Source organism: Lygodium microphyllum, chromosome 22, assembly GCF_053477565.2.
Source record: "Lygodium microphyllum isolate KBCC chromosome 22, Lygodium_microphyllum_v1.1.10, whole genome shotgun sequence".
NCBI lineage: Eukaryota > Viridiplantae > Streptophyta > Polypodiopsida > Schizaeales > Lygodiaceae > Lygodium > Lygodium microphyllum.
The window spans coordinates 69,377,106-69,404,428 of NC_141156.1; the positions used below are offsets into that span (position 1 = coordinate 69,377,106).

The following is a 27,323-nucleotide window of genomic DNA, read 5'->3' on the forward strand; positions in this document are numbered from 1 at the left end:
GAGTATATAATCAAAGCAATGTTCCCAGTGTAGATGAGGATAGTAGGCAAATAGAGGGGTCGATATTGCAAGGGGTGGAGGCTGCCGAAAGCTTGGAGCATGTAGAGGAGCCAAAATCGGGTAACAATGATGGAAATACAAGAGTCCAAGAATTCTTTGAGAACGAGGTGGACTCATCCTTTTGTGGTGACCTATCTATCGACCTTCTAGTGTATGCTGAGTTGTCTCAGGAGATTGATATGGGACCATAGAAACTTCATACTTGGAGCATCCACCTACTCAATTCGTTGACAAATCACTTATAAGGATACATAAGATATGTGTTTTAAGTAAGATCATTTTTTAAAGATTTATATTATTGTGCTTTGCTTGATTTATATTGATTATGCTAATATCATTTTTTGTATGTGCAGATGACCTTTGTGGATATTTGGATCCACACGATGAGTCGAGGGATGAGCGATGAGGAGCTAGAGGAGATATTCACACATATGTCTCTAGATCAAATGGCTCGATTCAGAGATATAGCAGACCAAGAGCTATCTCGGACACCATTAGGGCGTTTTGTTAGATCTACTTCGGTGCGATCTAATGCTTTAGTTCTCTATTGACGAGGTCAATGCTTCAAGGATGGAGGGACTGGTTCAGAGGGATGCTGGTGGAGACATGGATGTAGTGAGCCCCCGGTTGGCTCAGGATGATACACATGCTACTCCTCGCTCTCGTGTAGGTTTGAGAGAGCGTGGCTCAGGTGGTTGTTGTGGAGGTACCGACGTAGTGTCTTTGTCTTGTCATTCTATTGGAGTTGCATCACCTATGGGATTTGTCACACTTGTGGCAATGTCTACTCCAATCACTCCAACTATTGTTGAGTTGTCTGCAGGTGGGACCCCTATGGGTGCTACTCTGAGAGATACTACCCTTGTAGGTACATCAAATATACAGGGGTCTCTTGAATATGCCGAGGAGCGTGGTTGGAGGTGGGAGAGGACACATCTTAGGCATACCCCACAGGGGTATTCTCTTTGTGATCTTGATAGTATGGAGCTAGGAGTTCCTATAGCTAAGAAGAGAATCAAGATACTAAAAAAAGATATAAAAGTACCTATAAAGAAGAAACAAAAACCTTGAGCATGTTCATGACAACCTAGAAGATAAAGAAGACAATGAAGACAAAGAACTTGAGTATAATGAAGAGTAAACGAGATGGCACATGTTGGAGTATATTCAAGATTAGAAGGAGTGGATGTTGTATAGTTGGAAACCTTGTCATGGAAGAAGTGGACAAGAAAAACCCCAAATACAACTTGATAAAAAGATACAAGGAGCATTGAAAGGGTTAGGGGCATGGTGCAAGGCTTCAAATAACTTAGATATTGGCTTGAGGAAATCTTCTTGCAATCTTGAATAATGAAAAAGATAGGATAACTACTACAATCCAGTCACCCAAGAAAAGCTTTATACTCCATTGCACATGTAGTAGTAGATAGACTCTCACCAAGTAATATAATCACATAAAAGTAGTGAATTAATTAAGAACTACATGCATCTCCTCATACAACTTGAATTCAATAAACATACCACGTAATTTCCAATAATGTTACCCAACATGAGAAATAAAAATACCAAAGCACCCTAGTACATTACCCATGTATCATGAGAATAAATATTAAAGCAATATGTATGATATTGTTTTCACATAAAGCATTTACTTGTAACTAAAACCAAGAATCACTTTGACCTTAGTATATCCATCTGGAACCTGAAAAGAATAAAGAGGAATGTGCAATAGAAGGGAAAATGGCAAGGGATATGGAGGCTCAAGAATTTTTCTTCTTCATCTTCTTCATTCATTCTCAACTTATACACCACACAAGTAACCTCCAAAGTGATAAATATAGTTTGTGACCTTTTAGGACTATTTACATACAATCTCTACTATATTTATGCATGCATAGGATATGACTTATCCTATGCTTTATTTCTCAAGAGTCCCCCTCAAGCTCAAGATGAGCTTGAAAATGCAATACCCCAAGTGCACTCCTAAAACACTCAAACTTATCCTTGCCTAATGCTTTGGTAAAGATTTCAGTGACCTAGCCATTGTTTTTGATATGCTTCGTCCTTGCATAGTAGATTGGGTTTATTACCAACATAATGCTACTAATGTTATCACAATACATGATAACTCCACCATCTATCTCTATCCCCATATCACATAGTAATAATCTCAGCCATGTCTACTCACATGCTACCAATGAAAAACCTATATACTCCACTTCTGTGATACATAGAGAAATTGTAGACTGCTTGTTGCTACTCCAACTTATCATGGCTGAAGCAAATGAGAATACATAACCAGTAGTGGATCTCCTATCTATGATATTTCCTACCTAGTCTACATTTGTGTAGCCAAAGAATGTAGGCTTGATTCCTTTCTTGTAGAATAAGCCAAAGCTAATTATCTTCTTTGCATATCTCAAGAATCTCCTCACTACATCCAAATGTGACTTTCATGATTTTTGCATAAACTAACTAATGAGGTCCATTGAATAACTCAAGTCAAGCCTAATAATGGTTAGGTAGATTATGTACCAACTATTATCCTAAACATAGTAACATCTTCCACATACTCTCCATCATCCACCATCTTAATGTTTTGATCCACTAGTGTATCCACTCACTTATATCTTGTCATTCCGTACTTCTCTAGCATCTCCAATAAGTATTGTCTATGCACTAACCAAAATCCATGTGGAATATCAATCATCTCAATGCCAAGAAAGTATGTGAATAAGCCAAGGTCCTTAATGTCAAACTCTTTGTGTAGCCCATGCTTTACTTCAATATTTCTCTCTCTATGTATCTCTAATGATGAGATCATCGATATAGATTACTACAATAACCATTTCATCTCCTATATATTTGGTATGAAGTGAATAATCAGTCATGATTTTATAAAATCCTATGCTACATAAGAAGTTACCGATCCTCTCACACCAAGCTCTTGGTGGTTGTTTCAATCTATACAATGCCTTCCTCAATTTGCACACATAATGTGGATCTTTATAGTGAACAAATCTTCTGGATAATCCATGTATACCTCTTTCTCCACTATACCATTCAAGAAAAAATTCTTCACATCCATTTGATATAATTTCCACCCATAGATAGAAATCAATGCAATGACCAATCTCAAAGTTATCATCCCTGATGACCCCCAAATCAGTGCAAAAATAGGCACATAAATGTGCTAGACATGGAAACATATTTTTGTAAAAATGGCAGTTTGCTTTTGTACCATCTTGTAAAAAATCATTATATGAAGCAATGTAAAATGTGTAGTCCAAAATAGACACACTATAAAATATTTCTCGGAAAAGGAAATGTCAAACCCTTTTGTCTCATGCTAAACATGAAAGGTCTTTAGAACTTAGTCCATGTATGAAAATTTGAATTTTATAATGCAAGAAAGGGAAAAGGGTGGTTGTAGCTATGGGATTTGGGAAGGTGGGAGGTTGAAGTGGTTACACCCTCTCTCTTCCTTTATCTTCTCTTATCACGGTTCATTTCCCTCTCTCCCATTTTGGAACAACACTTGCCTTCTTGTTCTTGCTTTCCTCTCTTGTGCTTCATGCCCATTTTTATGGAGATTGAGCAAGAGGAAGAGGGTGAGGATGGAAGAATTTCTCTCCATTTCTTGTGTGCCATTCACTTGTGTGTTTTGGGGGCATGGTTCTTGGTAAGGAAGAAAGGTCTCTTGCAAGTTTTTGTGGCCAGCAAGCCATTTGCAGCCTCTACCTAGCCAGTTTGTGGTTCTCTTGGTGCCATGGCAGGGTGCTTTTCATTTGTGCACTTGCTAGGAAAGAGGTGGCTATGAAATTTGTAAGAGCTTCAAAGGGTTCACGGTCAGATTTGGGTCATGGAAAGATTCATTCTTGGTTGTATCCTCAATAATGCGAGAGATGGGTTTTTCTAAAACTGAGAAGAAAAGGGATTTATCAATGAGAAGATGGAGAAGGAGATAGTTGTAGATCGTTGTCATACCCATCACAACAACAAATTTTCCATTCGTATTTGCACAATTGCACGAGCCTCAATGCGTCTATATGGTAGTAGGCCTATCGCCAGTGATACACAAGATGTTGTTATAATTTGCAGAGCAAGAAGAAGAACTACCTCACATACCAAACATGAAGCTCTCAACCTCTCAACACGCCCTTCTGATATGATAACAACCAGGAACAAAATCGCTACACTCATTTCGTCTTTTCCACCGTCTCAACTTCCTCTCTCCTCCATGCCATACCAGCGCTCCCATAGCCTTTTACTACTTATCTTCAATGGTCTCGATCTAGGAGTGGGCCAAAAATTGCTTCCTTGAGGCGGATGCTCATGCCATCAAAGATCAACGTGTGTCTTTTATCGTCACGCTCCCACTCAACTACATCCGTAGCACTTCGACTTCCCCATGTCAAGATTGTGGGAGAGAAGGAAGGAGTCTCACTTGAAGCTTTCTTGCTTGCACAATGGGGGAATACACACAAGGGTGGAGGCTGAAAACAATTTTCCTCTTCTTAGTTATGTAAGCCAAAAGAACTCTCATACAAAGAAATAGAAGAACCCTATATATGGGTCTCAAACCAAACTCAACTAACTAAGGTGGCATACTAACTGAGCCACGAACTAGAGTAGATAAGGATAGCTATCATGTAGCTATTATTCATGGGCGGTGTACCAACCGCATCTGCAACTAACACGTCGGTGACATAAATGCACAACAGTCACCCTGGCATATCACGAGTGGAGCTCGATATCTCAACACTCCCCCTCGAGCTCAATCCCAATTCCTGCATACCAAGCAGGTCTCTGAACTTGCGCAGCTTCTCTGTGCCCAATGCCTTCGTAAATATGTCAGCTACCTGATCCTCTGTGCTGACATAAACTAGATCAATAAGACCTAGTAAAACCCTCTCCCGCACATAGTGATAATGCACCTCAATGTGCTTTGTTCTAGCATGATAGACTGGGTTATTTGCCAAGTGTATACTACTCATGTTGTCACAATAAATGACAACTGGCCCATCTGTAGGCTGATGCATATCATAAAGTAGCTTATGCAACCAAGCTACCTCACATGCAGCCATTGCTGCACCCCTGTACTCGGCCTCTGTGCTCGACAAGGCAACTGTAGGCTGTTTCTTGCTGCTCCATGTGACTGCAGCACTCCCAAAAGAGAACACATATCCACTGGTAGATCGTCTATCAGAAATACTACTAGCCCAATCAGCATCAGTGTATCCATGCAACTGTATCTGAACCCCAGTCTCATAAAATAGTCCATACTGCAATGTGGACTTCACATACCTGAGTATGCGTCTAGCCGCATCCAAATGCGGTTTCCTTGGAGCCTGCATAAACTGACTTACCAATCCAACAGCATAGCTCAAATTTGGCCTGGTAATAGTCATATAAATCAAGCTTCCTACTATGCGTCTGTACATAGTAGGGTCTTCCAGAAGCTCACCTGCATCTGCGCTCAGCTTCACATTCTGCTCCAAAGGAACTGAAATAGGCTTACAGCCTGTCATCCCATATTTGGACAGCATGTCCAATCCATACTGCCTCTGCAAGAGCTGTATCCCACTTGGTGATCTAATCACCTCAATGCCCAAGAAATAATGCAGTTCTCCCAAATCCTTCATCTCAAACTTCTGCTTCAATAGCATTTTCACATGAAGGATATCTTCATCACTGTCACCTATCATAATCAAATCATCAACATAAATGACAAGTGGCATAATACCTTTCTCTGTTTTTCTCACATAAAGTGAGAAATCTGCCTTTGAAATCAGAAAGCCAATAGTGACAAGATACTGTCCTATCTTGTTAGACCATGCTCTAGGTGCTTGCTTCAAGCAATACAAGGCTTTCTTCAACCTGCAAACAAACTTAGGATGAACATCATGCACATAACCTGGTGGTTGCTCCATATAGACCTCTTCTTACAAATCACCATGCAAGAAGGCATTCTTTACATCCATCTGATGTAAAGACCATCCCTTTGATGCAGCCATAGCAATGACTGCTCTTACGGTTGCCATCCTTGCAACCGGACTGAATGTTTCTTCATAGTCAATGCCATATGTTTGTGCATACCCCTTGACTACTAATCTTGCCTTGTATCTGTTCACAGAACCATCTGCATTGTGCTTCACCTTATAAACCCACTTACAGCCAATTGCATTTTACCTTTAGGCAAAGGTACCAATTCCCATGTAGCATTTGCTTCCAAGGCATCCATTTCTTCATCCATGGCTTTCTCCCATTTTTCTTTTCCCATGGCTTGTTCAAAAGAAGTGGGTTCTGGTTCCTGTATCACTTTGACCATATATGCATAGTGAATGGCTGTAAATCCATCATATTTCAACCTATCCACAGGATATCTAACTCTGGTAGACCTGCGCAAAGTGGGTTCACTCCCAGGTGCTCTCAAAACATCCCTGGTCTTCCTTACACCAGGTGTAACAATAGAAGGAATACCCAACTCATCATCAATGCTCTGTTCTGAGCCACTGGATTCACCATCTACATAAGAGTGACCTGCATTCACATCAAACATGGGCTGATCAACCTTCTCTTTTCCTTTTCGTGATACCTGCATACCACTATCTGCATTACTTTGAGAAGATTCTCCTGATCTCAATCTGCCTTTCCATGGCGAAGAATGTGAACCACTGCTAGAGGACGCTCTAGGTCCACTAATATTTTGTGACTGCTGCTGTGAATTCTGTGCAGCATTACCATTTTGTGCATGTACATCATCAATCACATTTACTGATTTATACCAGCTACTCATCTCATCAAAAACAACATCTCTGCTCACTGTAAACTTACGAGTAGAAGGGTTATAGCATCTATACCATTTTTGCTGCAGAGAGTAACCAATAAAGATGCACTTCTCAGCTTTTGGATCCAACTTGGATCTCAACTCATCTGGCACATGTACATAGGCAATGCAACCAAAAATTTTCAAATGAGAAATATCTGGTTTCCTACCAGTATACCTCTCCTCTGGAGTCATTCCATGTATTGCTGCAGTGGGAGTCCTGTTCATTATGTAGACTGCTGTAGCAACTGCTTCAGCCCAATAAAAATCTGGCAGGTCTTTTTCATTGAGCATGGCACGAGATACCTCTCCAATATGTCTGTTTTTTCTTTCTGCAATTCCATTTTGCTGTGGGGTATGACTGCATGAATATTGCTGCTTTATGCCATGCTCCTGCAAGAACCTTGCAAACTCATTTGAGAGGTACTCTCCCCCTCCATCTGACCTTAGGCATTTTATTTGCAGACCTGTTTCTTTTTCAACCATAGCTTTAAGAGTTTTGAAATGCCCAAAAACTTCACTTTTCTTTTTCATAAAATACACCCAAACTTTTTTGCTATAGTCATCAATAAAAGTGACAAAATAATGACAGCCTCCAAGAGATGCAGCTTTAGTAGTCCACACATCAGAGTGGATTAATTCCAATGGCTTCTTGCTCTCTTGAACATGTCTAGGAAATGGTTTCCTTGCCTGTTTTCCAAACTGACAGGCTTCACATACCTTATGCATTTCTGCAACCTTGAATTTAGGCAAACCTGCAACAATATTTTGGGCCTGCATTGATTTAAGTCGCTGTACATTAACATGACCAATGCGTTTATGCCAGATATCAATATCTGCAACTACACCGGTCCCATGTGCAAACATTGCTGCACTCAATTCAGGCATGTCTGCATCCAATGTAAACATTCTTCCCTTCTTCTTTCCTTTTGCTATCAAGCGACCTTCATTTTTCATATCCTCAACAAAGCATCCATGAGGATTGAATCTGACCTGCAAGCCCTGCTCAACCATTTGACCAACAGAAACCAGATTCTTGGTGATATTCGGGATATGAAATACATCGGACAGGTATTTCTTTTTCCCATCCTGCATAGACAAAGGAATTTTTCCAATCTGCACAATCGGATGTGCAGTATCATCACCAGTCTCCACAAATCCTGGTTTTTCCATTTTCCTTGCATCCTCCATCCATTCTGCATGACCTGTCATGTGGTTTGATGCACCTGAGTCAACATACCATACATCGTTGCTTTCTTCTGCACTTGTCACAGAATTGTTCATGTGCTGCACCATAAACAAATGCTCATTTCTATCATCACCCTGTCTACTAGAAGATGCATAATTCCCTTGTTGCAGTTTTCCATTCATTATGTCATTCTGCTTTTTATAGCAGTCTTTAGCCATATGACCCATTTTACCACAGTAGTAGCATTCAACATTACTGTTTGCATTTTGGCCTCTTTGCCATCCACCACGACCTCTTTGGCTCCCCCTGCCTCTAGAGTTACCACGTCCTCCTCCATAGGACTGGTTTTCTTGAGTTTGCTGCATATTTTGATTTCTACCACGGCCTCCAAATCGGCCTCCTCTACCTCTGCCTCTACCTCTTCCAGGATTTGAGTAGAAGACAGCTTCTTTTGAAGTTCCTCCTGAAGAAGATGCACCACCATTTCTCTGTTCCTCAGAAATTAGAAGAGCAATCAACTCCTCAAAATCAGGAAATCTTTCACGAACTGAAATGGATGTCCGAAACTGTGCATAATCCTTTCCTAGACCATTCAAGGTCACAGAAACTAAATCATCATCTTCCACTGGTGACCCAATGGAAGCAAGTGCATCTGCAATCTTCTTCACCTTCATGTGGTAGTCGTTGATGCTCATATTTTCTCTTTGCACATTGTGCAACTCTTGCTTGAGCTGCATTTTCCTGGCTTGCGTATTTGTGCTATACATTTTTGACAAAGTATCCCATGCCTCCTTTGGCGTACTTGCATCCTGAATATGCACAATCATAGAGTCTGAAATGCTGATAGACAGCCAATACATAACTTTCCTGGCTCTCTCATGCCATGCTTTAAATGCGTGCATTTGCTGTTGATTGGGAACATCAGGAAGAACTGGTTCTTCTTCATTTCCTGCAACAAATTCCCAATATCCTTTTCCCATAAGGAAATTCGTCATTCTAAACTTCCATGCTTGGAAGTTGTTCTTGTCAAGCTTTTCAGTGACAATCTGTGAAAGAGAATCAGATGCCATTACAGAAGACTGCAAAAAATTCTGTCATTGCAAAAACCACAGCTTCACCCTCACAAGGGCAAATCTGCAAAACTGGCGAAAGTGGTATTTGACCACACAGTCACTTCCTAGTGACGATTTTGCATAAACAGGAACCAAGGATGATTCTGAAACTCCCAATGTCTCTGCGCACAAGCATACGATGCAATTTCTACAGTAACTTTTCACCGACCTGTAGAACAGTGGGCTGCATAGCATAAAACTGAGCCTTTTCCTGAGTGCGTGCAGAAAACTTCCGCCTCCAAAACAGGCCCCGAAATGGCCTCAAATAAAAAAAACAAGGTCGCAACCTGAGACAATGCACTCCTGCACTTTCCGGCTGTGCTACTTGCAGAGATCTGCTCCCAAAACAGAAAATGAAAGCAACACTGCTCCTCTTACCAGAACACCGTGAGCTTGGCTTGCTTTCTTGAGCTCTTTACCACGAACAAGGCTCTGATACCATGTCAAGATTGTGGGAGAGAAGGAAGGAGTCTCACTTGAAGCTTTCTTGCTTGCACAATGGGGGAATACACACAAGGGTGGAGGCTGAAAACAGTTTTCCTCTTCTTAGTTGTGTAAGCCAAAAGAACTCTCATACAAAGAAATAGAAGAACCCTATATATGGGTCTCAAACCAAACTCAACTAACTAAGGTGGCATACTAACTGAGCCACGAACTAGAGTAGATAAGGATAGCTATCATGTAGCTATTATTCATGGGCGGTGTACCAACCGCATCTGCAACTAACACGTCGGTGACATAAATGCACAACAGTCACCCTGGCATATCACGAGTGGAGCTCGATATCTCAACACCCCACTGCCTCTCCTTCTCTCATGTTAACTAGAGAGATCAGTCTCATCCTTCTTCACATGCTTGTTTTCTTCCTTGCAGCAGATATGACCTCCCTGATCTTATCCATACACATGACATCCTTTGGCATCGACCAACCAACAAAAACCTTTCATCGAAAAAAAACTTAAACAATAAGATTTTTGATAAATACCTTATTCATAGTGGTTCATATGATTTTTTTAAAATTACCCTCAATTCACTTCTCTCATAGGGATTACCCTTCCCTAAAACATATAAGACTTTTTTTTTGTTTTAATAAAGTTTACTTTACTTTCCTTTTCTAAAACACATTTATAGGGTTGGAGAACTCTACTGTAAAATCCTTAGTAAGGGTGTGTACTTTGATTCCATATGTTTTGTGGGTTTCCATTTGTCCTTTTTTGGTGGTTATCTTTAATTCTATATTGAGTGTGATGTTGCTCTTGTGTTGAATTTGTTGAAGAGCCCTATTTTTTTGGTTTTGTTTGTGGTTTAGTTTGGTGTGCTTGTAAACCTAGGCTCAACATCCTAGTTGTGTATTTCTCTTTTGTGTGTTATTCCCATCCTTAACCAACGGCAATTCAAAGATGATGAAGAAAAGAAAATGAAGATTGAAGACAAAGATGAAGATGAAGATTTTTCTAAGAAGATTGTGGTTCTTCTTCAAATTTGTTTGCGGGGACGCTTCACACTTAAGCGTGGGAGGAATGATGACCCCCAAATCAGTGCAAAAATAGGCACATAAATGTGCTAGACATGGAAATATATTTTTGTAAAAATGGTAGTTTGCTTTTGTACCATCTTGTAAAAAATCATTATATGAAGCAATGTAAAATGTGTAGTCCAAAACAGACACACTATAAAATATTTCTAGGAAAAGGAAAGGTCAAACCCTTTTGTCTCATGCTAAACATGAAAGGTCTTTAGAACTTAGTCCATGTATGAAAATTTGAATTTTATAATGCAAGAAAGGGAAAAGGGTGGTTGCAACCATGGGATTTCAGGAGGTGGGAGCTTGAGGTGGTTACACCCTCTCTCTTCATTTATCTTCTCTTGTCACAGTTCATTTCCCTCTCTCCCATTTTGGCACAACACTTGCCTTCTTGTTCTTGCTTTCCTCTCTTGTGCTTCATGCTCATTTTTATGGAGAGTGAGTAAGAGGAAGAGGGTGAGGGTGAGGATGGAAGAATTTCTCTCAATTTCTTGTGTGCCATTCACTTGTGTGTTTTGGAGGCATGGTTCTTGGTGAGGAAGAAAGGTTTCTTGCAAGTTTTTATGGCCAGCAATCCATTTGCAGCCTCTACCTAGCCAGTTTGTGGCTCTCTTTGTCCCGTGGCATGGCATTGTTCATTTGGTGCACGGGCTAGGAAAGAGATGGCTATGAAATTTGCAAGAGCTTCAAGGGGTTTGTGGTTAGATTTGGGTCATGGAAAGCTTCATTCTTGGCTGCATCCTCAAGAGGGAGAGAGATGGGTTTTTCTAAAACTAAGAAGAAAAGGGATTTATCAATGAGAAGATGGAGAAGGAGATGGATAAAGATTGGTGTCATACCCATCACAATAACAAATTGTCCATTCGTCTTTGCACAATTGCACGAGCCTCAATGACTCTATCTGGTAGCAGGCCTACTGCCAGTGATACACAAACTGTTGTATAATTTGTGAAGCAAGATGAAGAACTACCTCACATACCAGACGTGAAGCTATCTACTTGTCAACACACCCTTCTGATATGATAACAACCAGGAACACAATCTCCACACTGGTTTTGTCTTATCCACCATCTCAATTTTTTCTCTCCTCCATGCCATGACAAGTGCTCCCACAACCTTTTACTACTCATCTTCAATCATCTCGATCTAGGAGTGCGCCAAAATTGCTTCCTTGAGGCAGATGGTCATGGCATCAAAGATCAACGTGTGTCTTTTATCATCGCGCTCATACTCAAATATATCCCCACCACTTTGACTTCCCCACTGCCTCTCTTTCTCTCATGTTAACTAGCAAGATCAGTCTCATCCTCCTTCACATGCTCGTTTTTTCCTCGTAGCAGTTATGGTTTCTCTGATATTATCCATACACACGACATCCTTTAGCATCGAGCAACCAAGAAAATCCTTCAATCGAAAAAAAACCTTAACCAATAAGCTTTTTGATAAATACCTTCTTCATAGTGTTTCATATGAAATTTTTCTAATTACCCTCAATTCACTTCTCTCATCAAGATTACCCTTCCCTAAAACATGCAAGACTTTTTTTTGGTTTTAATAAAGTTCACTTCACTTTGCTTTTCTGAAACACATTTCTACCGTAACATCCTTAGTAAGGGTGTGTACTTTGATTCCATATCTTTTGTGGGTTTCTATTTGTGCTTCATAAGCGGTTATCTTTAATTCTATATTGAGTGTGATGTTGCTCTTTTGTTCAATTTGTTGAAGAGCCCTATTTTTCGCGTTTTGTTTGTGGTTTAATTCGGTGTGCTTGTAAACCTAGGCTCAACGTCCTAGTTTGTGTATTTTTCTTTTGTGTGCTAGTCCCATCCTTATCCATTGGCAATGCAAAGATGAAGAAGAAAAGAAAATGAAGATTTGTCCAAGCTGATCGTGGTTCTTTTTCAAATTTGTTTGCGGAGACGCTTCACACTTAACCGTGGGAGGAATGATGATCCCCAAATCCGTGCAAAAATAGGCACATAGATGTGCTAAACATGGAAACATCTTTTGTAAAAATGGCAGTTTACTTTTGTACCATCTTGTAAAAAATCAGTATATGAAGTAATGTAAAATGTGTAGTCCAAAAGAGACACACTATAAAATATTGCTAGGAAAAGAAAAGGTCAAACCCTTTTGTCTCATGGTAAAAATGAAAGGTATTTAGACCTTAGTCCATGTATGCAAATTTGAATTTTATAATGCAAGAAAAGGAAAAGGGTGGTTGCAGTCGTGGGATTTGGGGAGATGGGAGGTTGAGGTGGTTACACCCTCTCTCTTCATTTATCTTTTCTTGTCATAATTCATTTCCCTCTCTCCCATTTTGGCACAACACGCCTTCTTGTTCTTGCTTTCCTCTCTTGTGTTTCATGCTCATTTTTATGGAGAGTGAGGAAGCGGAAGAGGGTGAGGATGGAAGAATTTCTCTCAATTTCTTGTGTGCCATTCAGTTGTGTGTTTTGAAGGCATGGTTCTTGGTGAGGAAGAAAGGTTTCTTGTAGGTTTTTGTGGCTAGCAAGCCATTTGCAGCCTCTACTTAACCAATTAGAGGTTCTCTTTGTGCTGTGGCAGGGCGCTGCTCATTTGGTGCACTGGCCAGGAAAGAGCTGGCTATGGAATTTGCAAGATCTTTGAAGGGTTCCCGATCAGGTTTGGGTCATGGAAAGCTTCATTATTGGCTGCATCCTCAAGAAGGAGAGAGATGGGTTTTTCTAAAACTAAGAAGAAAAGGGATTTATCAATGAGAAGATGGAGAAGGAGATTGTTACAGATTGCAATCATACCCATCAGAATAACAAATTGTCCAGCTTCATTCTTGGAAGCATCCTTAAGAAGGAGAGAGATGGGTTTTTCGAAAACTAAGAAGAAAAGGGATTTATCAATGAGAAGATAGAGAAGGACATGGTTACAGATCGCTGTCATACCAGTCACAATAACAAATTGTCCATTCGTCTTTGCATTACCTAATAATCACCATTCAAACATAATAATAATAATACTAATTTTATTTTTATTTTTTTAAAAACAGTAAAAAAAAAATTTAAAAAAGAAGACAAAAACAAAAACCACAAGAGCAGAAGACAAAGAGAAAAAATAGAAAACACAAAACAAATTACACAAATTAAGACAATTAAAAAAAAAACAACAACCATACCTGCTTTCTCGTTGTCCCCGTGTCTCGTCCTGCCTCGTTCCCTTCTTTCTTCCTCCTCCCCTTCTCCCTTCTTTCTTCCTCCTCCCCTTCTCCCTTCTTCTTCCTCCTCCCCTCCTCCCTACCACCTCTTCTTCCTCTTCTTCTCCTTCCTCTTCTTTTTTCCTCCTCCCTCCTTCTCCTCCTCCTCCCATCCACTGGTAACCACTAACCTAACCTTAGTTAATAGTTAAACTAACATTAGTTAGGTTAAACTAACCATTAGTTAAGCTAACTAACCCTAGTTAGTTCCCCACTAACCCTAGTTAGTTTTCCACTAACCCTAATTAATTGACCCTAACCCTAATTAGTCTAAACTAACCCCTTGTCAGTCTAAACTAACCCCTAGTTCCACTAACAAACCCTAATTAGTCTAAACTAACCCCTAGTTCCACTAACAAACCCTTAGTTAGAGTAACTAACCCTAGTTAGATTGACTAACCGTTAGTTAGTCTAAACTAACCCCTAGTTAGCCTAACTCACCTCTAGTTAGCCTACCCTCACCCCTAGTTAACTTAACTTACCCCCAGTTAATTAACCTTACTGTAGTTAACTTAACTCACCTACAGTTAATTCACCCTAACCCACAGTTAATCCACAGTTAATTAACCTACCCACAGTTAGCCTAACTTCACACTAGTTAGTCTAACCTAACCACAGTTAGCCTCCCTAACCTTACACTACAAGATATAGACCTTATTAGCGACGTTTAAAGCGATGAAAATACAAACAACAAAATTTGCCCCCGTCGTCGCAAAAAGCGTCGTTATTGACGACGCCATAGAATCGTCGCTATTTGTGACGCATATAGCGACGCATATAGTGACGGTTGCAAGGAATTTGCGACGCTCATAGCGACGCCAATAGCGACGCGAGCAGTAAATTTGCGACGCAAATAGCGATGGTAACAGAGAAAAAAAAATTGCTGTATGAGAGCCATACAAAATAGTTTCTGCACTGCTGCATACAAAGTGTTTGCAAACAAAAAGAATGTATACTGAAATCATAAAACTGATACATGAAATAAATACATGATCGCATAAAATGCGATTGGTACAATCATGAAACGATATCACTAATACATAGAAAATGTCTACATAGATCAGGCGACTAAAAACTAAAGGTGTGTGAGCTCTAAGGATCCAAGGGCGAGCTACAAATCCTCGTCCCCCGAAAGCTCGTCCCGCTGCAAAGGAGCATCAAACGGATTCTGCAGAAAAAGAAACAACATATCAATCCACCATACAATAATGCATTCAAATATCTCATGGTAACTACGGACAAGAAAGATGAGTGACTTACAGGGCCGCCGCGTCTATACAATCGGTCGATCAATGCCCTGAAATCATGCCTCTCTGCATATCGAGTCTCAAGGCCTTGCGGATCGCGATTTGTAATGGAGTGCTGCAAAGAAAACAAAATGGTAACTGTTAGAAACATGATTGTCAGTACAAAGAATATCTCAAAAAAACAAATAAGCAAAACAAAAGAGAAACTTACAAAGTCCTCCAAATATGTCCTGTGGCCGCCACTCCCAAGATGATGCACCGATCCGGCCTCGATTCGTGCCCTCGCCGCCTCCCGCTGCTGACTCCAACGTCTTGGTGAATTTGTAGCCTCCTCCCTCAGTCGGCACCAATCGTCTGCATCTAACCACTCGGGCTTTGGAGCCCCACTCTTGATTGCCTTGCGTGCGTTGGATCGTCTATGTGACATGTATGCACGCATGCAATCCATCATCCAGCCCGTAGAGAATCTATCTATTGTGGCTGGCACCGGGAACTCCTCGTGCAAGGATGCTACTATCTAGTCCTTGCTCCCCTCCGGTATGTTCCTCCAATGATCCAGGATGTTGTGCCGAAAAACTTGTTGGCACAACTCCCTCAAGCGAGCCATCACCCTCCTCCCCTCATCATTCATGATGATGGCTCCTGACCTACTATCCATTAGGTATCCATAACCCCTAGGAGTCTGCCTAAGTTGGGCCCTCTCCCATCTCCATCCACGCTCCTGGGCATATCCAGGAGACCCCTGTACATCCGATGTACTGACGGGGGTACCCTCTCCCGGAGTGCCACTCAAAGGCGTGCCACCAAAAGGAGTGCCACCAAAAGGCGTGCCATCTACCGACGGCTACGCAAAAGCCGGAGTAACTGGAGTGGACGTCCCACAGGTGTGACAAATCCTGGAGGTGACGCAGCTCCAGTTGAACGATGAGACGGAGACACCACGTCCGTGTCTCCACAGCAGCACCCTCCTGATCCTCCTGCAGTCGCAGTCCCTCCCTCTGGCCCAAGTCTGCTCGAAGCTGAAGCATCTGATCACGCTGAAGCTGATCTAGCAGAGCGCCCTGACAAAGAATGAGACAGCTCCTGGTCTGCCATCTCTCTGAATCTCGTGAGCTGATCTAGAGACATGCATGCCATCATGTCCTGAAACTCCTCATCGCTCATCCCTCGACTCATCCTGAAAATGTCGACACCTGCACAGATAAAAAATGATGTTAGAATAATCAATTTAAACTATACAAAGCACATTAATATAAATCATTTTTGAAAAATCTCTCTTAAAATGCATATCTTGTCTACCTTTATGGAAGATCTAAACAACAAATTGAGTAATACAATTCTCCAAGAATGAAGTATTCTATGGTCCCATGTTAATCTCCTGACACAACTCTGCATACACTGGAAGGTCGATAGACATGTCACCACAAAAGAACGAGTCTGCCTCGTTCTCAAAAAATTCTACAACTTCTGTATTTCCATCATTGTTAGCCGATGCAGGCTCTAAGCTTGCGGTGGCCTCCACTCCTTGTAATATCGACCCCTCTATTTGCATATTTTCTTCATCTATGCCTGGAACATCGCTTTGATCATATACTCTCGCACCTCGAGGAGTTGAATGTATAACATACCACCATCGAGGTTGTCGGGGGTTTGGATGGAAGATTACCTGTTCACAAACACTTACAAAGCGAGTTCAAACCATTGTGACATAAACCATGCCGTATTACAATTAGCAAGCAAATGACTATTTGCACCTGTTCACAATGGGCCGGCAACACAAAGGTGTCGTGCAAATCCGTCCATTTTTTTTCAGAATCTATTTCGAGAAATCCAGATGGACCTCGTTGAACTATTGCTCCAGCTCCTCCAAGTACCACTTTGAACCACTGCACATCGAATAGTATCATGGAGAAGCTACGGTAATCCACCGTAATAATACTTTGCAAGTTCCCAAAATACTCCATCTCAACCACAACCATGTTCGGATCCATTGCTCGTCGTCGGCTCTCTTGCTCAAACCTTGTCATGACACCACAGTCCATTGTGGAGCGCATTTTGTCAATACGCTCCACCCGAAAATGCCGTTCGCATGACCACGCTGCACTATATATTTTGTACTGCATATTGAAACACTCAAATTAGATGTAGCAAGCAAATTTAGATATGACACATTCTAAACCCCTCATTACCTTTGGACTACATCCCCTCGAGAACTCGCACTCCTCCATTGAGACCTCTATCCCTTCACTGGATGCTGCGGTCAAGGCTCCATGCAACCATCGTGTTGACATAAACCATGGCATCTCCTCCATGCCTTCGGGATATCGAATCGGTCGGTGACGCGTACTGCGTCGGAATTCAGCTCGCGCTTCCTCTCGATCTTGCCTTGCAATCTGGTACTTGGCGAGCCACATCTCCATGGAGGCATGGTGCAACATACAAAAGCGATTCACATTCTCTTCCATTGAGGCATCCATTCTTTTTTCTACCCCATTTCCAACCACCACATCTCGAGTCAGCCTATCATCGTCCTTCAGCGTCCATAGCATTTCATTGTCTGGTTCCACCGTTGGTAGCCATTGTGAGATATGCACTAATGCCTCTGACACCAACCAACCTTTCGCCATGCTACCTTTTGGACGAGCTCGTTGTCGCACAAAGCCTTTCAGGGTTTTCATGAAGCGCTCCAGGAAGAACATCCATCGCGTATGGACAGGTCCAGCAATCTCCACTTTGTCCATAAGATGCACAAGAAGGTGAACTTGTATCGTGAGCATGCTAGTGGGCAGGTATTTCTCAAAGAGACAGACCGTCTCAACTTCTCCCCGCCTTGCGGATTCAATAGAGGACGTCTTAATCTCTTTCTGTGAGATCCATTGCACCAAAGACAACTTGTAAATGGCCCCGCGAATTTCTGGAGTTAGGCATCCCGCGATCGCGATCGGCAGAACAAACTGCCACAAATGAGAAAGCATTAAGAATAATAGTCACTTTTCAAATTTCAAAATGTCCACGCTAATTAAAATCCATTCTGTTCACAAACCTGACATATCTTATGCCAATCATGGGATTTTAGCCCAGACATTTGGTCATCTTTAGAAAATGCGGACCTGAGAGAATGCATCATACCCGTCGGAGTGCGGATAGACTTGATTACTTGCTTCACAATGCGCTCTTCTTTGGTAGACAAAACCCAGGGAGCGCGAGGAAGCTGCACTCCCCCTTCAGCACTCGACTGCGGCCAAAGCGCCTCCATCTTACCTACCTCCTTTAAATCCATTCGTGACCCTATAGTGTCTCTCTTTCCTGTGATGTGGTCCCATAGCAAGCTGCCCACATTCTTGAAAATATGCATGGGATCCAACAAGTGGTTGACCTGTAAGTGGGTCCAATATGGCAACTCGTAGAAAACTGAGAACCGTCGCATTCCATTTGGATGTGATTTCGGGTTTACCATTTTCAACTCGTACCAGCTTGCAGCGTTCATACGTGTTGGAGGTCGTCCAAGAAAACCTTTCCTGAGTTCATGATCCTCCGGCAAGAAAGCGGCGTGTCCTTGATATACCATCTTCTTCATGGTTCGTGACCTTCGGGAGTCTAACTGTGGCCCACACAATGGACATGCATGATAACTTGAGGTAACCAGACCTGCAAGGCGATCCATGACCTAGTGAATACTTGATTGAATGAAATAAAATATAGATATTACCAGCGAGAACAAAGGTCTGCTCACCTGAGCACTCTCCCAATCCCAGAAAGTCATGCATCGTCCAGATGAGAATGGCTCGAATGTTGGCTGACCGCCGACCATCGCGCCTGCTCATATCTTGCACCGTGACCCCCTCCTCCCACAAAATCTTAAGCTCGTCGACTAATGGACGAAGATACACGTCCATATTTTTTACTTTGTAGCGGCCCGGGACGAGCAAGCTAAGGATGAGATATCCTTTCTTTGTAGAAAGCCATGGAGGGATGTTGTAGTTGACAAGCACTATAGGCCACACACTATAAGAAGTCGAGCGCAGACCGAATGGGTTCACACCATCTATGGCGAGACCGAGCCGAAGATTCCTTGGCTCTCGCGCAAAGCCTGGGAAGATAGAGTCAATGTGGCTCCATGCGCGCGAATCTGCTGATATTCGTTGAACTCCATCTGTGGACCTATTCTGCACATGCCACGTTGTCAAGCTTGCCATGGCAGACGTGCAAAACATGTGGTTTATGCGGGGGATGAGCGGAAAGTGTCTGAGAACTTTTTGAGGGATGGTTTGCCCTTGCAAGTCCTGTCGATACCTGTGAGCACCACACTTTGGACATGTCTCCATAGTCTCGTATTCATCTCGAAACAATATGCAGTCGTTGATACATGCATGGATGTTATTGTAGTCCATGCCAAGCTTCCGTAAAACATGTCGTGCATCATTACGAGACTCAGGCATGGTATTTGCAGGTGGCAATATATGATATTTCAAAATAAATCATAAAATACCTTGAAAAAACACAAATGTTTGCAGTAATATTCCACAAAAAAAAATCAATGAAGCCTATGTGCAAGGTACCTGAATAACTCAGTCACACTCGTATCGCTCCAACCGTATTTTGCTTGCACACTTAAGAGTGCAAGCAATGTCTTCAACCGAGATACTCGGCACCCATCATATAATGGTATGGATGCTTCCTCTCTAAGCGGGTTAGATGTCTCAACATCCATGGGAATCAATGCATTGATCATTGCCTCCATCTTAGGCTCCAAGATTGTAGGCAGATCGGGAAGGTTGTCTGTCTCCTCTGGCATTGACGGTATAGATAGGCCTTGCGAGTGGTCGATTGGCTCCTGCAATCCATCCATCGCACGTCCATGAACTCTTCTAATTGGCCGCAAAGGGTGCACTCCCCCTTGGGTCGAGACATCACCCCCCTGGATAGAAAATTTGCCAACAAGACCCAATCTTATTGTGTATGGTTTTCAATTAGCTTGAGAGTACAATGCATGAAAAATTCTAACTTCAAATTACCGTTTGCTGAAAATTTGCAATCGCCTGATCAATCATCTCAGATTGAAACTCGCCAAATCGTCATACGTGTTCTATAGACAATCGGCATTTTCGTCTAATTGCCAACTTGCATTGAGAGCATGCAAACGAGGCTTAAATGGATAGCTTTATGGAGATGTACGTCAAGTTGCAAGTTGACCATAAATCTTGCATTGTATATAGTAGTTGAGAGATTTTTCGATGTTATATCTTGGCCTTGTATCATGCTCAAGGATTTGTTTGTCCCGGTAGATAATTATTTGTTATATCTCGGCTTTGAGTATAAGTAATCCATTTTAAAATTAATGCGCGCCATCTATGAAATTTTATAACTATAGTAATAAAATTTATTTCAATCAATTCTACTCATAGTCATAAGACCTGAGAGAAATTATCCTATACTCAATTTAAGGGTTTCTTCTTCTATAACAATACTTTTGGGTTCATTTTGATGAAGTACCTTAATGACTATTAGCTAGGGTATCATTTTCTTTTAGTCCTTCCGTTGACTAGTTGGCATGATTTCTAATTTGGCATGCCTATAAAGTTAATACAAAAACAATGAATTATGCATATCACAATTAGATCCCCTACTTGGACTTCATGAAGGAATTGACCATTTTTAAGCCATCTTAAAGAGTTACCAATGTACGTGGCCCATGGCAAAGCACATTGCATACCATTATCAATAAGTCTATTATCTTAAATTTCCTTCCCCTCCCTCTCCCTCTCTTTCTCTCCCTCTCTCTCCCTCTCTCTCCCTCTCCCTCTCTTTCTCTCTTTCTCTCACCCTCTCCCTCTCCCTCTCGTTCTCTTTCTCTCCCTCTCTCATTTCCTTCCCCTCCCTCTCCCTCTCCCTCTCTTTCTCTTTTTCTCCCTCTCCCTCTGTATCTCTTTCTCTCTCATTTCCTAAACAAGCAACAAATAAAGTGATTTAAACATCCTCCAAGCAAAAGGGAGAGGGAGAGATACAATGCACTCTCCCTCTCTTTCTCTTTCTATCCCTCTCTCATTTCCTTCCCCTCCCTCTCCCTCTCACTCTCTTTCTCTCTCATTTCCTCTCCTAAACAAGCAAAAAATAAAGTGATTTAAACATTAAACAAGCAAAAGGGAGAGGGAGAGAGAGAATGCACTCTCCCTCCTTCTCCCTCTCTTTCTCTTTCTCTTCCTCTCCCTCTCCCTCTCCCTCTCCCTCTCCCTCTCTTTCTCTCTTACTCTCTCATTTCCTTCCCCTCCCTCTCCCTCTCTCCTAAACAAGCAAAAAAGAAAGTGATTCAAACAACAAACAACCAAACCCGTCGTGAGAGAGAGAATGCACACTCTCTCTCTCCCTCTCGTTCTCTTTCTCTCCCTCTCTCATTTCCTTCCCCTCCCTCTCCCTCTCTTTCTCTTTTTCTCCCTCTCCCTCTCTATCTCTCTTTCTCTCTCATTTCCTAAACAAGCAAAAAATAAAGTGATTTAAACATCCTCCAAGAAAAAGGGAGAGGGAGAGATACAATGCACTCTCCCTCTCTTTCTCTTTCTATCCCTCTCTCATTTTCTTCCCCTCCCTCTCCCTCTCGCTCTCTTTCTCTCTCATTTCCTCTCCTAAACAAGCAAAAAATAAAGTGATTTAAACATTAAACAAGCAAAAGGGAGAGGGAGAGAGAGAATACACTCTCCCTCCTTCTCCCTCTCTTTCTCTTTCTCTCCCTCTCTCATTTCCTCCCCCTCCCTCTCCCTGTCCCTCTATTTCTCTTTCTCTTTCTCTTTCTCTTTCTCTCCCTCTCTTTCTCTCTTACTCTCTCATTTCCTCTCCTAAACAAGCAAAAAAGAAAGTAATTTAAATATTAAACAAGCAAAAGGGAGAGAGAGAGAGAGAATGCACTCTCCCTCTCTTTCTCTTTCTCTCCCTCTCCCTCTCCCTCTCTTTCTCTTTCTCTCTCTCCCTCTCCCTCTCCTTCTCTTTCATTTCCTCTCCTAAACAAGCAAAAGGAAGAGAGAGGGAGACTCACCAATGAGATATGGCGAGCGTGGGCGGCTTCTCTTTGTAACGAGGGCTCCTCCTCTCCTTCGCGAACAACGGCGGTGGCGGCGGTGGCGGCGGCAGCAAGTCTCTTCCTCTTCTTCTCTCACAAAGCCTTCGCTCTCTCCCTCGCTCTCGCTCTCAAAAGGCGAAACAAAAGAAATGAAAACGACGCTCGGGTTTCGGCCGCGTTTTTTTTCCTGCGGCGTCGCGAGCGACGCCAATTGTGATGCCAATAGCGACGCCGATATCCGCCGTCGCTAATCGGCGTAGCTAATTGCCCAATTCCTTGTAGTGTTAGCTAGATTAACTTACCTTTAGTTAGACCCCTAACCCTAGTTAGACTTACTGAACCTAACCAGACCTAACCAGACTTAGCCTTCCCAACTAGACTAACCTAGTTAACCTGACTAACTAGACTAACATAGTTAACTTGACTAACTAGACTAACCTAATTTACTAGACTTAACCTGACTAACCTAACTAACATCACTAACTTAATTGATTTACTCAACTGAATCAACTCAATCAACTTTCTCAGGCTAAGCTCACTTAATTTACTTACTCTACTTAGTTAGCCCCCGTTCCTACCCTTTCTCTTCCGTTAATTTCCCGCTGTGTACGGGTGTGCTAGCAGGCGTTCACGCGTGCGGACGCGCTTGTGACTTGTCCGTGTGGTAGAGTATTGTAATCAACCGTTCACACGCAGTCATCCTTCGTTGTTCACACACAGTCCGGGTACCGCCTTTTATTTTTCCAATCCGCAAATACATAAAAATAAATGGAAAACACATAAAAATTTCAAAATTTCATTTAAAATTAAAAAAATTGCAAAAAATCTAAAAATTTACCAATATTGTTGAAATTATTTGGAATATTTTTAAAGTGGAAATTTTAAAAAAAGTACAGAAAATTTAAAATCTGAAAATTACTTCAAAATTACATGAAAAATGAGTAAAATTCATTAAAAATTAGTAAAAATTCAAAAAAAAAATCCAAAAAAATCCAAAAAATTCCACAAACCCCCTGTCCCTTTTGCCACTAATTTCTCAAGTAAAAATTCTTCCATAAAAGGCATAAATATTATTTGAGGCCAAAATCCCCTAATTTTAATACTACACTTCATAAAAAATCTTTTTAAATCCTTAAAAAATCAGTTGAAAATCATAGATGAATTAACATACATTGTTGACACTTGCTAGATGACTGAAAATTTCACTCTTACACTTCATAACATATTCATGTGTCATATATCCTGATTTCATTATTTTAAAAAAAACAGAAGAAAACAAAATAACAAAACAAATAAACCAAACCAAACTATATACACAATACAAACACACCTAAAATACAAATTTAAAAAAAAACCATCAACAAATAAAACCTAAATTTAAAAAAATAAAAATCACACCTTCAGTTTATTGCATACACACCCCTACCAGGTTTTTTTTAAAAGCTTTATTTATTTTGATTATCCCTGAACCATAATTAATTGCTAAAATGAACTATATTCACCCACCTTTTTCACGCGCATTCACACTAAATACACAGTTTCTAATAATAAAAATCAACTAGCTGTTCACTTTGCACGTGTTATGTGCACTTAAGAGGTACCTTATTTTTTAATAAAAATGAACCAGCCGTCACAAAAAAAGCACACGCTGGCAAAAAAAGCACTCCACATCACCATTAATTTTTAATTAATGAATTTGCATTTAGAGTCTTAGTCTAGGAATCGTAGTTCGGGTTTTGATAAAGCATCGTTTCACCTTAATAACTTGTAATTAAAATTTTAAGAAGGAATTGCTGTTTTCTTATTAAGGTTTATAACCTAATAAAATGTCACCCATTGTTAATAATTTCTTAAAATGAACCCTTTATTAAAATAATTTCCCCCTCACTACACTTTTTTTTCCTTTTTAATAAACACAGTTCATGGGATGGGCGTTGTTATACTGCTGCGCATCCGAGGTGTGGAATCCACCAAAAAGTTGTGTGTGTGAAATTTGTTACTTTGTACATGCTTAATTGTTGTGTTTGCATTTTTGTTCTGCGTGGGTTGTATAGTGGAGAGGGGGTTGAAGCAAGAGGAACCATTGATTTCTTACAGCTTGAAGCAAGCAGTGCTCTCTCCCTGTGTATGCTGACCAGCACCCTTCAAAGAGTTTTTGGAAACTGTGGTCAATATGAAGTTCGATGAGGAGCCCAGACCTAGTTATACAAAGTTGATTGGTATATTTGATGGAGTTCTGAGTCCAAATCCTGCCATTAGATCATTACTTACTGATGGTGCTATGAAGATGTGTAAAGCTGGATAGAAGCGATCTAGATTGAGCTCAGAGTCTGAGGATGATCAACCTCGAAAGAAGGTTCGATTGGGTATGCCAGCCACATAATGGGTTACAGTGTACAAATTTCACAAAACAATGAAACAACAGTACCACTTCAATGTTTCAGATGCTCGAATTTTTCAATATGTGAAAAAGGGATTTCAAGATGGCTTTTTTATTAGCAATGTTGCTTCCTGTTCAAACCTCTGGGCCCTTATAATGGATGCGGAAACGGGGGGTTTCAGGACAAATATATGAACTTTCACATTTATTTTTCCACAAGGAATGGATCATGGATAACTGGAAACAGAAATACTACATCACAGCAGTGGCTGGTGCTGACAATGGAAATGCCTTTGTTGTCATGTCCAAAGGGACATCATTTACTCAACAGTCTTACAAAGTGAGGGATTCATTCCCTTTCAAGGGGATCAGCAAAAAGTGGAGGGAAGGATTTCACGTGACATCAATGGCTACTGCTGGAAGCAGGTGGGAAGTCTTGAGGCTGCAAACAAAATTGTTACACATGAGGGCATGATTCATTCAACCTCGTCGGTACAGGTTGAGGAGCAAAGTACTCAAGGAACTGATATGGTCATTAAAGATATAATAACAAATGCGTGCAATCTCTGCTGAGGATCGTGCCTTAGATGGATCATCAGGAATGATGTTTCCCATACTAGACATGGCGATTCTTTTATTGAGGCTTCAGTTCATGAGAAGCTTGTTGTCAATCAAGAGCCCTCGCAGTTCCACACGGATGGTTTGAATATTGTTGGCTTTGTGTCCCCTCCTGTTTATACTCACAATATTGATCCGTTGCCAAATTGTCCAGAGAAAGGAAGATCAATTGAATGAGACTTAAAGCTATTGTGACATTATGAAAGTGAAAATGCTATAGTGGGTGTAACTCAGGAGTCTTCTGTCGAGGCTCTAATGTTAGAGTGGCTGGAAGCATGAGAATAAACTTCATTGACTGTGCATCAAACTTTCGCATTATGCACAGCGAGCTTCTTATTTGGCCAGTGTTTGTGCTTTTTCTGAGTGCAGTATATCGAGCCTGAAGAAAAAGCAAGGAACGAAAGGAGTGAGGGGGGCCGCTTTTTGAAAAACAGAGGATTGGGGAAAAAGCATTGGGGAAGAAACTTAGAGACGATCGAGAAGCTTTTGGAGAAGGAAGCAATCAATTTATCGGACACAATTGCATGTAAACATCTGGAGATTCAGGATGGATCAGGAATTGCTAAGAAGGAGGAGGACGCCAAGTTTGTGGGAGTTTTTTTTTGGTGCTGTCAAGTAGACTGATGCGGCCTACCGATTGGTAGAGGATTCCTGAACGTGTTGTCCATGCCAGAGGTGCAAGCGCAAATGACTTCTTTAAAGTCACTCATGATATTTCACACCTTACATGTGCAGATTTCCTACGTGCTCCTGGTGTGCAGAGACCATTACTTGTCAGGTTTTCAACTGTGATTCATGAGCGGGCAGTCCTGAGACATGGTTTTGCTGTGAAATTCTACACTAGAGAAGGAAACTTTGACATGGCGTGGCAAATGGCCCGAAATTGTTCAAAATCCTCTTTATGCTCACTGTTGAAAGAAGTCCTCTTTATGCAGGTAAATGTCAATTGGGTCAAACCTTTGGAATTGTGCGAAATTGACATTTACCTGCATGTGTACCACTCATTACTTCCAAAACCCCTGAGAAACCATTGATGGATCTGGTCAGATTTTCCATTAAATTACTCTTCTGTACCTGAATACAAAGATGTCTTCTTGATCCTATTCCAACCTCTTAGATCTTACTTCAGATTACTTTGTTCCTTTGGGAGAGACAGGCTGTTTATATGACATGAGTTTTTGTCAAGACATTTATTGGAGATGCTCCCAATCAAATGTAGCTGATTATATGTCTCATATTATCTAAAATTGAGCTTTCAAATTGAATCTGATCTCGCTAGATTGATCTTCTATCCTGAAATTAGACAAGGTCCTCCGTGGTCGCGACTTTGCTTTCGGAAACCCTTTGATAGCGCGTCAAGTCCTCTTAGTTGAAATTGATGGTCAAGGTTATGGTCAGCCCTGATGTACATTTTTATGGTATTATGGTTTGTTTATGTGCTACGATTACGGGAACGGTTTGTAGTTTTTCCTTTCTTTTTTTCCTGATATGGGGTTTTGGGTGCATGTTTGTTGCATCCCATGAAGTTTTCGATCGCATATGTGTAAAGGTCATGTCGAATTTTTTCTAGGATGTGGGTTGTTTGGGGTGGTAAATTGGTTAGTTACATCTGTATGTGTGTGTCCTTATTTGGATTGATTCCTTTTTTATAGCCCTTTGGTTGTTTTGCAGGCATTCTTTGTGATTGTCTGTGTTGTGGTGTGTGTGTTTTCCATCTGAATGGCGCCTCACGCTCCTCCTCCTATCTAGTATGTCCCACTAGTTAGTAGGGATTATTCTTCCCTACTGGCTCTTGAGCCTATAACGAAAGAAGGACTTGCGACTTTCATGGCTGCTTCATTCCCATTGATTCCAGATGATCCATCCCTCTGTGATGAGTTACTTGCCTCATACAGTAAGAAGTTGGGCCTGGTTCATGGTGCTTCCATGATATTGACACCCTGAGGGTTAGGGAAGGCTTTGTCTCTTCCCTACAAAGGAGAGCCCGTTGTTATAGCTAGACAATTATTCTCCAACGATGATATTTTCAAGCCGTTATAGAAGCAGACCAAGGAAATTCTGGATGTTAAGAAAGTGATCAACA

General features: G+C 41.2%; 1 pseudogene; it reads left to right on the forward strand.

The window, feature by feature from the left end:
- The first annotated feature begins 24,415 nt into the window (after positions 1–24,415).
- LOC148017264 (casein kinase 1-like protein HD16 pseudogene) lies at positions 24,416–25,097 on the forward strand (annotated as a pseudogene).
- Positions 25,098–27,323: the final 2,226 nt, after the last annotated feature.